This window comes from Pogona vitticeps, chromosome 4, assembly GCF_051106095.1.
Source record: "Pogona vitticeps strain Pit_001003342236 chromosome 4, PviZW2.1, whole genome shotgun sequence".
Taxonomy (NCBI): domain Eukaryota; kingdom Metazoa; phylum Chordata; class Lepidosauria; order Squamata; family Agamidae; genus Pogona; species Pogona vitticeps.
Window position 1 is genome coordinate 129,475,714 of NC_135786.1, and position 13,629 is coordinate 129,489,342.

The following is a 13,629-nucleotide window of genomic DNA, read 5'->3' on the forward strand; positions in this document are numbered from 1 at the left end:
GATTTTGGCAGCTCCCTCCGCGCTCGCAAAATGGGTGTTTTCCGGACCTAAGCTTCACAAGACAGCTATTTAAACAGCTGATTGGCGGTTCGCAAATTGGCTTTCCTATGGCCGATCTTCACTAGACAATGATGATTCTTCCCCACTGGAATGCATTTAACAGGTTTCAATGCATTCCAATGGGGAGATGCTTCTCGCTAGACGATGATTTCGTTAAACAGCGATTTCAGTGGAACCGATTATCATTGTCTAGCGAGGCACCACTGTAATTACAATTTACATTTTATACAATTGAAACCAGTTAAATTTGCATCCAATAACTTTGTCAATAAATTTGCAACTTATCTCCAATTCACTTAATTTACCTGTTATCTCCAATAAATTTCTTGCCCAGGTCATTCAAAATGGATTTATCTTCAATTACTTTCATTCACTACTCATTGTCTGAAATCCTGTAGCTTAGTGACGCTTTTTGGTGTAAATTGCTGTAAATTAAGAAATCTCTATAGATATTACCTGTTGCACACTGAGTTGTATGACTCAATGTGCAACAGATAATGCCTGCAGAGATTTCTTAATTTATGGCAATTTGCTTCCAGAACTTAAACCATTTCTGTAACTGTTCAACAGGATTTCAGCCAGTACATTCTCATCCTCCTCCAACAATTTAGTTCAGTTCAAAATATGATGCACATCATTATTGTCTGGATTGTGGGAGATTGAAAATGGGATTATTTTATATGTATTTGTTTTAAAAATTAATATAAACTATAGGCAACTTGACAGCCAAGACACTGATGTGGTTTCTTCATCCTGTGTGCAGAAAACTGAAATTGAAAATGCTTCTGGAAACCTCACCACCACCATATCTGTTTCCTTTCCAGGGCACGGTGCAGTGTGTGGGGATTCCTGCAGTTGCTCAGTTGTCTGTTTCCCTTTGCTTAACTAAGTCCCAATAAATTAATTGCCATTACTTCTGAGTGGTCATGCTGGACTGCAATGATTTTGGAACTGTTTTTAAGGAATGGGCTTCAGGCTGTCAGGTGAGATTTTAGATCTACTTATTTAATATAATATAATATAATACTGTATATAATTTAATATAAATAAATAAATAATCTGTCATAGTATTTTTAGTATTGTTTAAATTAATATCAGTCAGACATATTTTTGAATAATATTAAAGATTATTATGCAGTTCCAGCTGAAGCAGTTACAATCAATGCTTATATCTTATTTCATCAGGTCTTCATCATATAACAGTAACTGCTGTGACATTCCAGTGTGAAAAATGGTCTTTCCTTTACCCCAGTTCTGTTCTTTGTCATGTGTGTTGTCATCACATGGGGGGGTAAAGAGCAGGGTGGTAAATCTGAGCCTTGCCTTCAACATCCTATCCCCACAGGCTGTGACTCTCTGAATGTGCCAAGAACCCCACTTCTAAACACCCTGCTCAACAAATAAAGGTCGGAGACTACAAGAATCATTTAATTGTGACACAAGCTGCTTACTATCGCTTTTATGTTTCCATATTTTATTTTGAAGAAAAAAACACAATTCAATCAAATTTATGTTTTATTGTACAGTACTGTTTTTTTTCTCAAAGTATGAAGCTATATTTGCTTTATACACAGTATATTTCTTCGTAGTTCCCTTTTCTTCTCCCATAAACAACTAAATACAGATAACTAATGTGTGAAGTGGTAAACTGGAAAGTGGTCAATTTCATAACCATTTATTGCCGTTTGCTGAACTGCAACAATGCACACAAGTTCAGCTGCCTTTGTAGCATTTTCTTCTTAATATTGTTCTAGCCCAAGTTACTGACTCTGGTGTAGGGCCAGCTTTATCATTATATGAACTGAGGCAGCTGGCTATGGCAGCATGTGCAACCTAGACATTATTTTTGAGCTCTCTCTCCCCCAACTGTTCCCATTCTCCAGACACAATGACGATTAATTAATTAATATAGGCTGGAATCTTGTTGCTGTAAATTATGCTGTTTAAGTCTGATGGTGTCATCATCTGTGGTGATTGTTTGGAAATTAAAAAAAAAAATTCTCCCCCAAAGGTCCCAAAGCTTCTGTGAGCTCTCTTTCATTCTCAGAAAACTGTTCATAATTAGTGAAAATCACCACTGGTGGTAAAGTCATCTTATGCAATAGGATTTTAGCCAGTATCGTCCAAGGTAGCTTATGCCTGACATAAACTAACCATATTAATAGCAATAACAATATAAAGATGAAAGTAGACCATATCAATCCTTTGGTGGCTAGTATAATTTGGCCCTGTGGGAGCATACGGGTGAAGGCAGTTTTTCCGATATGATCAGATCCTGCTGTTTTCTTTGCCCGATTCCACCCCTTGTCTGCTTCCCTGTGTGCTTGCTTCCTTTCGTGGCCACCTGCTGCTGGCCTGTTCTTGTCATCTCTTTTGCCTAATTTTCAACTTCCAAAATACTACAAATGCCACTGGGAAAGCCCTTGACCAAATAGGCAGGCAGAGAGGCAGCCATCCCTGACCATACATACCAATAGGCATGACACTTTTATGCACTCTGCTTATCTCGTATGTGTTGCCATTTCCTCTGCTGCCGTTTGTTTTAAGAAATAAAGAAGCAGGCACAAGTAAATCAAAGCGTTGGTAGCAGCAGCAGCACCCCCCTGTAAAATGTCTTAGTAATTGCTCTTTGTAATTATGTGTAATTACCCAAGGCAAAAGTTACGTATACATATAGTTGACTAGTCCTTAGTGCAATCTGAAACCTGCCATGCATCTATCTGGTGTGATTTCATCTATACTAAGACTAACACTTCTTGCATACAGTCTTACAAAACTGTAGTAAGTACTTTAACTGTGGGACTTACCCAACATACTCAATCTTTTAACCTCCTTCCTATTTCAGGTTTTTACAAATTGTCAAGAATTCCATTTAAGGGGGAAAAATGGAAATTGAAAAGCATGTTTGTTATTTTGTCCAAATATTACTCTGTAGTTACTTTTACATTTTTTAATAATGGACAGAAATGGCTACCTGAAATTTTTATACAGCTTAAAAGCATAACATAACCCTTATTGTGGCCAATGAATAAACAATAAGAATTTTATCACTTAAATGAGAAATGTTGTGGAAAATGTAAGTATAAGAAGGGAATATAATTCTTACCTCTGTTCCTGGCAGTGAATATATCAATCAGTCTATTGCGCAGTTAGCTTCCATAAGGGTGGTGGCTTTATCTCATTCTTGCACCTTGCTGTTCTGAAATGACCTGTCACACAACGTCAAAACTGCTAGCAACAAGACTGAACTTAAATGCAAATTATCTCAGACTGTCCATAATTCATACAGAGTTAGCCACTTTCAAGTCAATACGTCAGCTTAGGCACACCTACCTCAGCAAATTATCAGCATATTTTATTTAGTAGAAATACATTTTTACATTTTTGTTGCTTACCTGTTACAAACCAATAAGACATTTGATTGTAAGTAAGGTGGATACTAGGCATCATGAAATATAACATACATAAGTTATAATTCCTCTGAAACAAATTTGTCTTCAATGTGGAAGAGATTGTCACTCTTGAATCGGCCTCCTCAGCCACACTAGACACTGTTCCAAGTCCTCCATACAGAGCATGTTACCATAGTCTTTCGAGACTGAAGGATGCCTGAATTCCACATAAAGTTATGGCTTTGGTTCACCTACTTTTAGCTGTATTTGAAACACACTTGCCAGCAGAGATGGCTGGTGGACTGAACAAGGAGGGCTAACCCCTAAATTGTAGAAAAGAAGCACCCACCCAACCTGTTTTTGTCACAAACTTCATATGTTTACCAGAGTATATTTGGATACTTTATGTACAACTTTTAAAACAGTCATAAATGTGATAAAAATATTAAAGCAGATCAGCAGAAAAACTAAGGACTGAGTAAAGTACTCATTACAAATGGAAAGCACTGAAAGGCCTGACAGTTATCCTTTCCACATTAGCATATAGGTTGGTCTATGGATCGCTGTTGGCACAATGTCCACAACTGTTTCTTATTTAACTTGTATGCAAGCTTATTTAACTTGTATGCAGAATACATCATGCGGAAGGCTGGACTGTATGAATCCCAAGCCAGAATTAAGATTGCCGGAAGAAATATCAACAACCTCAGATACTGTATGCAGATGATACCACTCTGATGGCAGAAAGTGAGGAGGAATTAAAGAACCTTGTAATGAGAGTGAAAGAGGAGAGTGCAAAAAATGGTCTGAAACTCAACATCAAAAAAACTAAGATCATGGCCACTGGTCCCATCACCTCCTGGGAAATAGAAGGGGAAGACATGGAGGCAGTGACAGATTTTATTTTCCTGGGCTCCATGATCACTGCAGATGGAGACAGCAGCCACAAAATTAAAAGACGCCTGCTTCTTGGGAGGAAAGCGATGACAAATCTTGACAGCATCTTAAAAAGCAGAGACATCACATTGCCAACAAAAGTCCGAATAGTCAAAGCTATGGTTTTTCCTGTAGTGATGTATGGAAGTGAGAGCTGGACCACAAAGAAAGCAGACCGCCGAAGAATTGATGCCTTTGAATTGTGGTGCTGGAGGAGGCTCTTGAGAGTCCCCTGGACTGCAAGGAGAACAAACCTATCAGTTCTGAAGGAAATCAACCCTGAGTGCTCACTGGAAGGACAGATCCTGAAGCTAAGGCTCCAGTACTTTGGCCATCTCATGAGAAGAAAAGACTCCTTGGAAAAAACCTTGATGTTAGGAAAGTGTGACGGCAAGAGGAGAAGGGGACGACCGAGGATGAGATGGCTGGACAGTGTCTGCGAAGTAACCAACATGAATTTGACCCAACTCCGGGAGACAGTGGAAGATAGGAGGGCCTGGCGTGCCCTGGTCCATGGGGTCACGAAGAGTCGGACACGACTAAATGACTAAACGAAACGACACCTGTTTCTAGTTAGATCCATCCTTCCTTCCCCTTTCAGAGCTCTCACACACCTTTCTAGCACAGTGGTAGGTCATGTATTCTTTTTGGCACAATTCAGGACAATCCTAAATAGCTCTTTGTTTAGCAGTGTTACATGTAGTGACAATTTAGGAAGGTTGTGGCATTAAAAGGGAGGACAGAGAAATCTCCGCTTCTATTTTCATATTCTTCAAAAATATATATTTCCCTAACTGACACAGCCAAATTCTAGTACCATGCTAGGTTGATGCATTGGCATTTCAATATGCTACTTACTTTATTTAACAACAACAAGGAAAGTCACCCCAGTCCCCTGAATGATGGCAAGAGAAAAGGCAGGGAAAGGGCCCATGTTGAGTCAAAGGACTCTGCCCTCACAAAGTAGTGCAGCCCCATCAGAGACCCAGTTGAGGAGAAAGGGGGGAAAGGGGGCGTTACCTCCCTCCCATTGTCCCAGCCTTCACTACAATGTTTTCCTTTCGTGCTGAGGCTATCTTTAGCTGCAATTCCTGCTGTCTCCTTTCTTGCAAGTTAACCTTGCTCTGTGTGGATGCGTAACATGAGAGAAGAGGGTCCATGACACGATCTCCAGTATGGACAGAAGAATCAGAAGTGAGAGTAAAAACAGATCACACTTAAGATAAGATTCTTTTAATCATGGACCAGATTGCACCAAATTTCCCAGTGTAGACAGGGCTGTAATATATTTAGGTGGTGTTAATACAGCATCCAAGAGGGCAGCAGAAAAGCCTTTCTGAAAAAGCACTGTATAGAAGGCCTGGCTGCAGGTTCTCTCTCTTCTTTTAGTGTGGGGATTCAGAAGGGCCTCAGAAGCAGAGCCAATTGCCAAGGGCCAGGCATGTTCAGGTTAGAGAAGCCACTAGAGCTTTTAGTGTTAAGCATAGCACTTTGTTAGGTCCCAGAAACTTAGTATTTCATCATCATCTTAGAACTGCAGGGCCAGAAGGAACCCTATGGAGCATCAAGTCCTGCCTGCATCAAGGAGGCACAGTGGGGAATTGAACTCCTAATCTTTGGCTCCACAGCCAGATAATGTTGGGCTATCCAGCAGCTGATATTTGTTTGTTTGTTCCATTTGTAGTCGGCCTTTATCCGGGTGAAGGGACCCAAGACAGCTCACAATATCAAAACAAGTCACACTAAAAACTCAATAAATTATAAGATTAAGTGTTTTACTGTACATTAATAATTAAAGCCTATTAATTAATTATGCAATTATTGAAACGATTAAAAAACTTTAAAAAAGACACACTTAGATGGACAGAAAACAAAGGCTATTGTATTAAGATGAGTGAGATGTGGTCCATATTCCTTGTACCTATTGTTGTTCGTTGCTGTTTTGTTGTTGTTAAAAAACACCAGGCACAGTCAATCAAAACTATAAAAACACTGACTGGCATTACATAACAGATTCAAGTTTTAACCAAAAACTTAAGTATCTGTTAAATATCGGCACAGTATGTATGCTGTTCCTAATATTGCCATCTTTTGTAGATATAATGGTGTTATTTCTCAGATCTACAACTGCTTATAATGCATTGTAAAATTTCTTGATATTGTTCCCAAAGCCACAATGACTACAATTCTTTATTTTCAACTCTGGCATCCCCTGGATTTCAATGTCAGTGATCATTCTATTACTACTATGTCTGGTGTGTTATGTTCAAGGTGTCTATCCGTTTGGATCTGGAAATCCCACAGGATCTTGATGTTGTCGTTTTCTGACACTTTCTCTACCTGATGTTCTCATGGGTTTTTGGAGGCTGGCAAGTTATATTTTTTTTGCATAATGACCAGTGCACAAATTTTGCCACTCAGGACCATGGGAAGGAAAAAGAAGTAATACCTATTAGTTCATCCATTATTTCATCAACTCTGAGTGGCAGCAACCATTCAGTATTTCAGGAAGAATTATTTCCTGACCTTACCTGGAAATGCTGGATATTGTACCTGTGATCTTTGGTATATAACATATATATTCTACCATGAAGCTATTACCTCTCCTTAAAACATTGCTTCTTCTTTGTGGCCTCTGTAAATACACACATTCTCCCATTCTCTGACATTTCAGAGCTCAAACCAGATTGGTGGGTTGATGCTTATGATGACAGAAGAATGGGTAAATGTGGCATCATAGAAGCAGGGCAGGAAGGGGGGGCGGTGTTTCCCTGTATTCCATTTGTTGCTGCTAGTGCTTGTGTAACTAAAAGGTAATGAGTTGTGACATTGCTGCTCCACTCCCTACCCTTTTCCAAAATATACAGTAGGCCAACTTCACCAAATTAAAAAACCCAGAGGTGGGTTTTTCCAAGCAAGCAGATAGCTGGAAATGGATGAAGATGGGTGCATCAATTTTTTAGGTACTGTATCTCACATACAAATACCGTATTTGACGGCATATAAGACAACTTTTTTGCACTGAAAAACATGCCTCCAAGTGGGGGGGATCGTCTTATATGCCAGGTGCACCCAGAGTGGGCAGCATGTAGCACAAGTAGGAAAGAGAAGTGAACAAGGAGGAGGAGGAGGAGGTGGCGGAGGCAGCGCCTCTTCTCCCGAGGAGGCAGCGGGTGGCTCCAACTCTCAGGAGCCACATGGCCCAGCAGGAAGCAGCATGGAGAGGCGAGCCCAGCCCGGGAAGTAGGTGGAGCTCAGTCCCCACCAGCTTAGTCACTTCCTCAGCACAGTTGCCCTCCCGGAAAGCAGCAGCAGCAGTGCTGCCTCCTTCTTCCCCGTGACCTACCAAGTCTCCTCGGGAGTCCGCCGTGGCAGCAGCGCTGGCAATGAGCAGGGCGGCACTGGCTTGTCGCAGGCGCCGTTTGCTTGCCAGCTTCTCTCTTGCTTGCTTGCTGCAACAGATTAGCAGATTTTGAGTGGAAATGTTGGGGTCGTCTTGTACGCCTAGTCGTCTTATATGCCGGCAAATACGATACTATGCTCCATTGCTGATTGCCATGATATGTGTTTCCTTGCCTGCAGATCCAGAGAAACAGCAGTTCCCTGAGACTTCAGCTGGTGCCCTGAAATCTGGTGCCCTACAAGGAGTAGAGCAATAGTTTGTTGCAGCATCACCTTCTGGAAATGACCACTCAGGTAAGAATAGAACTACTGAAGCACAATGCTTGCTTCAGACATCTGGTTCAGAAAGATTTATTTAAAGCATTTGTGTGCTATCCTTTAGCCAAAGAAGCTCCCAGGAGAACAAAACAAAGATTTTTAACATAGTACTACTGAAAGCAGCCAACAGGGCCAGGAAAATATTAATATAATTGCACACTTGTTTTTTACCTGGCAGCCATAGGTTTTCATGGTAGCCAAAGCTGTTTCAGTGCCAGAACCACAGTTGAAATAGTATCGAACTGGACCCAGAAGAACTTGAAAAGATGAAAGAAGGGTGGGAAAGATACTGGCAGTGTTAAATATGTAGAATATAACAAGTAGTGATAGATTTACATTACATGATAGGAAAACACTGTTCAGTTAAAGAATGGTGAAGCAGATAGTTTATTATTGCAGCAATAGTACAGTAATTTAGGATAAATCTAGGATTTTCATTCTTGGAATTCTAAAAAAGCCCATCTATTTCTTTTCATAGTTGCCAGAAGCTTGTGTATTAGATTTACGATGAAAGTATAGGCAGAAAACACTATGTGTCTGTCATACATAAGCACAGTAAGATATATACAGTGGTGCCTCGCATTACGTTAATTTGTTCCAGCAAAATTGCTGTAGAATGAAAACGTTGTAATGCGAAAATAAAAAGCCTATTGAAACGTATTGAAACCCCTTCAATGCATTCCAATGGGCTGGAAACTCACCGTGCAACGAAGATCCTCCATAGGGCGGCCATTTTCGGTGGCTGTCTTGCAAGGAATCCATCCCAGGAAACAGCGGGGAGCCATTTTATTTACCCGGCGGCCATTTTGAAACTGCTGATCAGCTGTCAGAAAATAATCGTTTTGCAAAGAATCGGTTCCCGAAGCAGGGAACCAGTCATCGCAAAGTGAAAAACCCCTATTCAGACCATTGTTTTGTGATTGCGAGAAGATCATTGTAATGCAGTTTCGTCGTAATGCGGGGCAATTGTAAACCGAGGCACCACTGTACACTAATATAATTCAAGACAGTGTGCTGTGGTTCCTAATTCCAAGATGGAGATTGGTATACTGTTTTCTAGATGAAATTACCGCTCTCCAAAGCAGTAAGTTCACAGCATGGGAGGAATGCTCTTCAATCCAACATTTTCTCTGGAGACACAAGTGTCCTAGGTAGGAGGCTCACAGGAGTTTTTTCAAACTTTATCTGGATCAGTGGTTGCAGCCTATCCTGGATGGGGGTAGTCAGTGTGCTGTTAACCAGATTGGGTTATTGTAATTTATTATACGTGTTTAAAAATACCTATGATTCATATGACAGAATCCAGTCATATGTAATAGTTTTTAAAGTACTACATTGGGTGCCTTGTAGTTATTGTTGTAGTTATGTGCATCAAGCTGCCTAAAACTTGTGGCAAGCCTATGAATGAGTGACCTTCAAAATGTGTCATCCTCAACATCCTGCTCGGCTCTTATAAATTCAATCAAGCCTTTGACTTCTTATGTAAAGTCAATATGTCTTCCTCTTTTCCTACTACCTCCAGCTTTTCCTAGCATTATTGTACTTTCTGATGAGTCTTGCCTTCTTGTGATGTGCCAAAGAATGACATCCTCAGCTTCATTTTTGCTTTCAGAGAAAGTTCAGGCTTGATTTGATCTAGGGACCACATATTCATCTTTCTGGCAGCCCAGAGTAATCTACAGAGCTCTCCTCCAGCACCATATTTCAAACAAATAAATTTCCTTGTCAGCTTTCATCACTGGCCAGTTTTCACACCCTATATTGTAATTGGGAATACAATTATCTGGGTGATCATGGCCTTGGTTTCCAGTGATATATCATTGGCTGCCTATTTGTTACCAACAAGGTGTTTGTCCATATCTTTAAAGCCATTAAACAGACTGTAAATCCAATAGCGTGTCTCCTCCCATATCTACCTGTACACATATTAACAACAGGAGGCCTTTGTCTGTGTACGTTCCTTAAGAGAAGTTCATATATCATAAGAAAGGGCCTTTTCCATGGTGGAATATCCCAACATCAGCTTTGTATTCTTTTGATTCCACGCCAAACCAGTTTTATTTTTGTTTCTCATTTGCTCAGGCATTTTCAGATGTATTTTAATTTTGGTTGACAGTTTTGAGCCTCTGAAATGGAAAGGAAGACACGTCAACGAAGTCCAAAATCTAAATTCTTTTTAATAGCCTCTTTAGACCAAGCATGCAAGTTTTCAGAGCGACAAGCCTTTTGGAGTTTGGAGCGTTACTTTTTTAAAGTATCTTTCTGCATTACATATCACTACAGAGGCAATATGAGGTCATTCTCAATTCTATCAGCTCATGGCAGAGCAGCATTGCCAACATACTATCATTATAATTATATACATACATGTAGCCAACTACTCTTCTGCCATGGGTGCTTATCATCCCCACTTATGGAATTTGGTATTGCCCATTCTGCGGGTAGCTCCTGTACACCTTTACAGTTAAGGCCTCCCATATCACTAGGAGGCAATGGGGCGGGCGCGTCATGAGTGCATTGCTGCTCGACATGCCTTAAACCAGCATCCAAACAGCTGGCAGGTTGAGGACCTGCCGTTTGTTGGTGTAGGGCTTTTTGGTCATGAAACTGATGTCATTCTTGATAACCTGCTCAAGCTCTGGAAGGTGGCATGGTCATTTGCGGAGCAACAGCCGGAAGTACCTGGTGATGTTCCGACCAGCCTAAGGCATCCCAGGAATGTCAAAGGCCTCAACCCCAAAGTTACCATCCGCCACTGTCGGGATCTGCAAGATGAGAGGAAGTAGGGATCTTGCAGATGAAGCCTCAGGGCAGGGATCTTTCTCCTCAACCAGCAAGGAGAAAGGAAAAGAGACACGAGACACTCAGAGTGTGGTTTTCAGGATGGGATCCGGATGAATACAGAACAGCCTGCCGTGAGGCACCTGTTCAGTGGGAGTTCTCTTCTCTCGATCCGGCCTCCCCTCAGTTTATTGTATCCCCTACCTTTGAACAAGTTAATCAATACAGAGGTAACTAATTTCTTGAATACACAACAGAATAACCAGAGTTAGAGACAGCTAATTTCCTTGAATACACAGGCATCAGTAAACAGAGTGGTTGGTAAACAGACAGGCTGGTAAACAGACAGTTAATAGTAAACAGACACAGCTAACTTCAAATACACAGACAATGTAAACATTCCTCAGGTAGACACTTTAACTACATTACCCAGAGACAATAGACAGCAGGTTAATGATCATCCTTACTGGACGTTAACCTTGCAGTTTTAGCATGACGTCTGCTACTAGCATACAGATATATACATTTATATACATTTATAATATACATTTGCTACTGCCATAGATATATACATTTTAAAGGCATACCATTTCCCCACATCCCAACCGTTTTTTATGTATTTTGTTAAAGACAATGGCTGTTGTAAACTCCCGAAAATTCCGAATCCAGGTATGATGGTATGAAGTCAGGCTCATCTTCAGCAGAGGGCGGAATAGTATCAAGAGGTGGAATGTTCCAGGCCACTGCAATAAGCATCCAAATAGCCAAACCTGCTTCCTTGTTGCACTGAGAGGCAAAACTCATTCTTTACAACTTTAAAACATTGTTCAGATGGAATGAAACCTGGAATCTTGCAAGAGAATTAGATGGCATATTCTGATGACATCAACATTACAGTGTAGATTAAAGAAAACACAATATTGGATAATTAAAATTACAATTACAATAAGATTGCATAACAAGTACATAACCAGGTTCAGGAAAGGAAAACATTGATCACTAATTAATCAGATATAAAAGCACAACATACTGCTAAGAGGCAAAAGCAAAAAAATTTAAGGTATACAGATTTTTTGCATAGAAATATGTGACACAGACAACTTCCCCACTGAAGACACACACACCATGAATTTCTTGTATGACACTTGACTGGAGAGATACATATAGAGCTTGGCAACAGAACAGCAACTTATTTTGAGGGATGAGTAGTAAAAAATGGTGCTTGTATGCATCTGCCTGGCTCTGGGGCAAAGTTCTTAAACTGTACAACTGACTGAATTAAAAAAGTTGCCTGCTAGTGCCCTTAAATTTCCCTTGGACTGAAAATGTGTTTTTACAAGCAAGCATATCAGATGTATCAGCATCACAGTGTACAAAATTGCCTACTATGGGGCCTACTTGTAGGGAATAATATGCTTCTCTGTCTCAGGGATAAACAGACAAAGTTTTCATATTACATTAGAAAATAATTTTCAAGGAAAACTGTGACATGTAAAAGAATAAACATGCAGTGTCTACAACAAAATTACATTCATATTAGGAAAAACTCTAAGGCTAAAACTGCAGTTAATTCTGAGTATAAAACTAAGAATTGTTTCTCTGAAATTCTTATCAACTTTATCCTGTAGAAAGAAAAACGAACAGTTAGCAAACCAGAGCTTGCAGATGAACATTCAGGGAGAAATCAGTTGTAACAAGGCCTTCAGTGCTTCAGTCTGTTGATATAGCTCTGGGCTGCACAAAGCATATTTTGCAAGACAGTTTGAGTTTTTACACTGGAACACAGGTCCCATCATGTTGAAATATTCAGGAAATTGCTATGTCCGGCTGAGTAGGATTTTTCACCCAAACAGGATTAGCACATGGAAAAAGCAGTTCAAAACAAGCTTCATGTTGGTGTGTAGCAGCAGTCACCTCCTTTAGATTCTCTTCTTCCTCCCCTTCCTTATATGATGCATCTAATGCTTGTAGAGCTGCTTTTGTACCCCAGTCCATGATATCAAAGAAATCTGGGCCTGGGTCCCAATTCGCTGGGACATAATGCAACTTTGGCTGAACCGGCGGAGATACTGAGGTAGCTGCTGATTCTTTCAGACCAGCAAGGAAGGGAGTCAGGCATGCAGTTTGATTTGCTGATTGGAATGCGTTTATAGATACTTCTGCTCCTTGAGTTAGAGCTGCTGTCATGGAGCCTTGCTGAACAGCAGTAGCAAATGCAGCTCCTCCCATAAACATTAGAGGACTATCAGGGGATGCACCAGCATTAATTTTTGCTCGCTTAAATGCTAAATCCTGCCATTCTTGAAGGCAAGTAAGTCCTTCTGCTGGTGGAAAGGAATCTTTTGTCAAGGCCTTGCAGTCATTAAACCATGGGGCAGATAAAGAGTCCATCCCATTGTCCTGGCTACTGCTTTGCAGTTTGTGGATGCCTTGAGCTGGGAACAATTCACAACTAGCAGAAACAGCTGGCACATCTCTCTGTGCTTCTGCTGCTCCCTCAATGACAGGAGGGGCAGAAATGACACCAGTTGCTGCACAAGCACCTGTTGTATCCATTGAAGGATGGTTATCAATCTCAGTTGCTTGAGGTGGCAGTGCTTTTAATTCATCAGGCTGGTCAGAATGAGACGAAGGGTGCAGCAGGGAAGCCAAAGAGGCTGAAGGGAGGGGAGGCAGAATTTGAGGGAGTTGTTTGATTAGATTAGCCTCGAATTCTGGATCGAAAAAGATGTTACGTGTG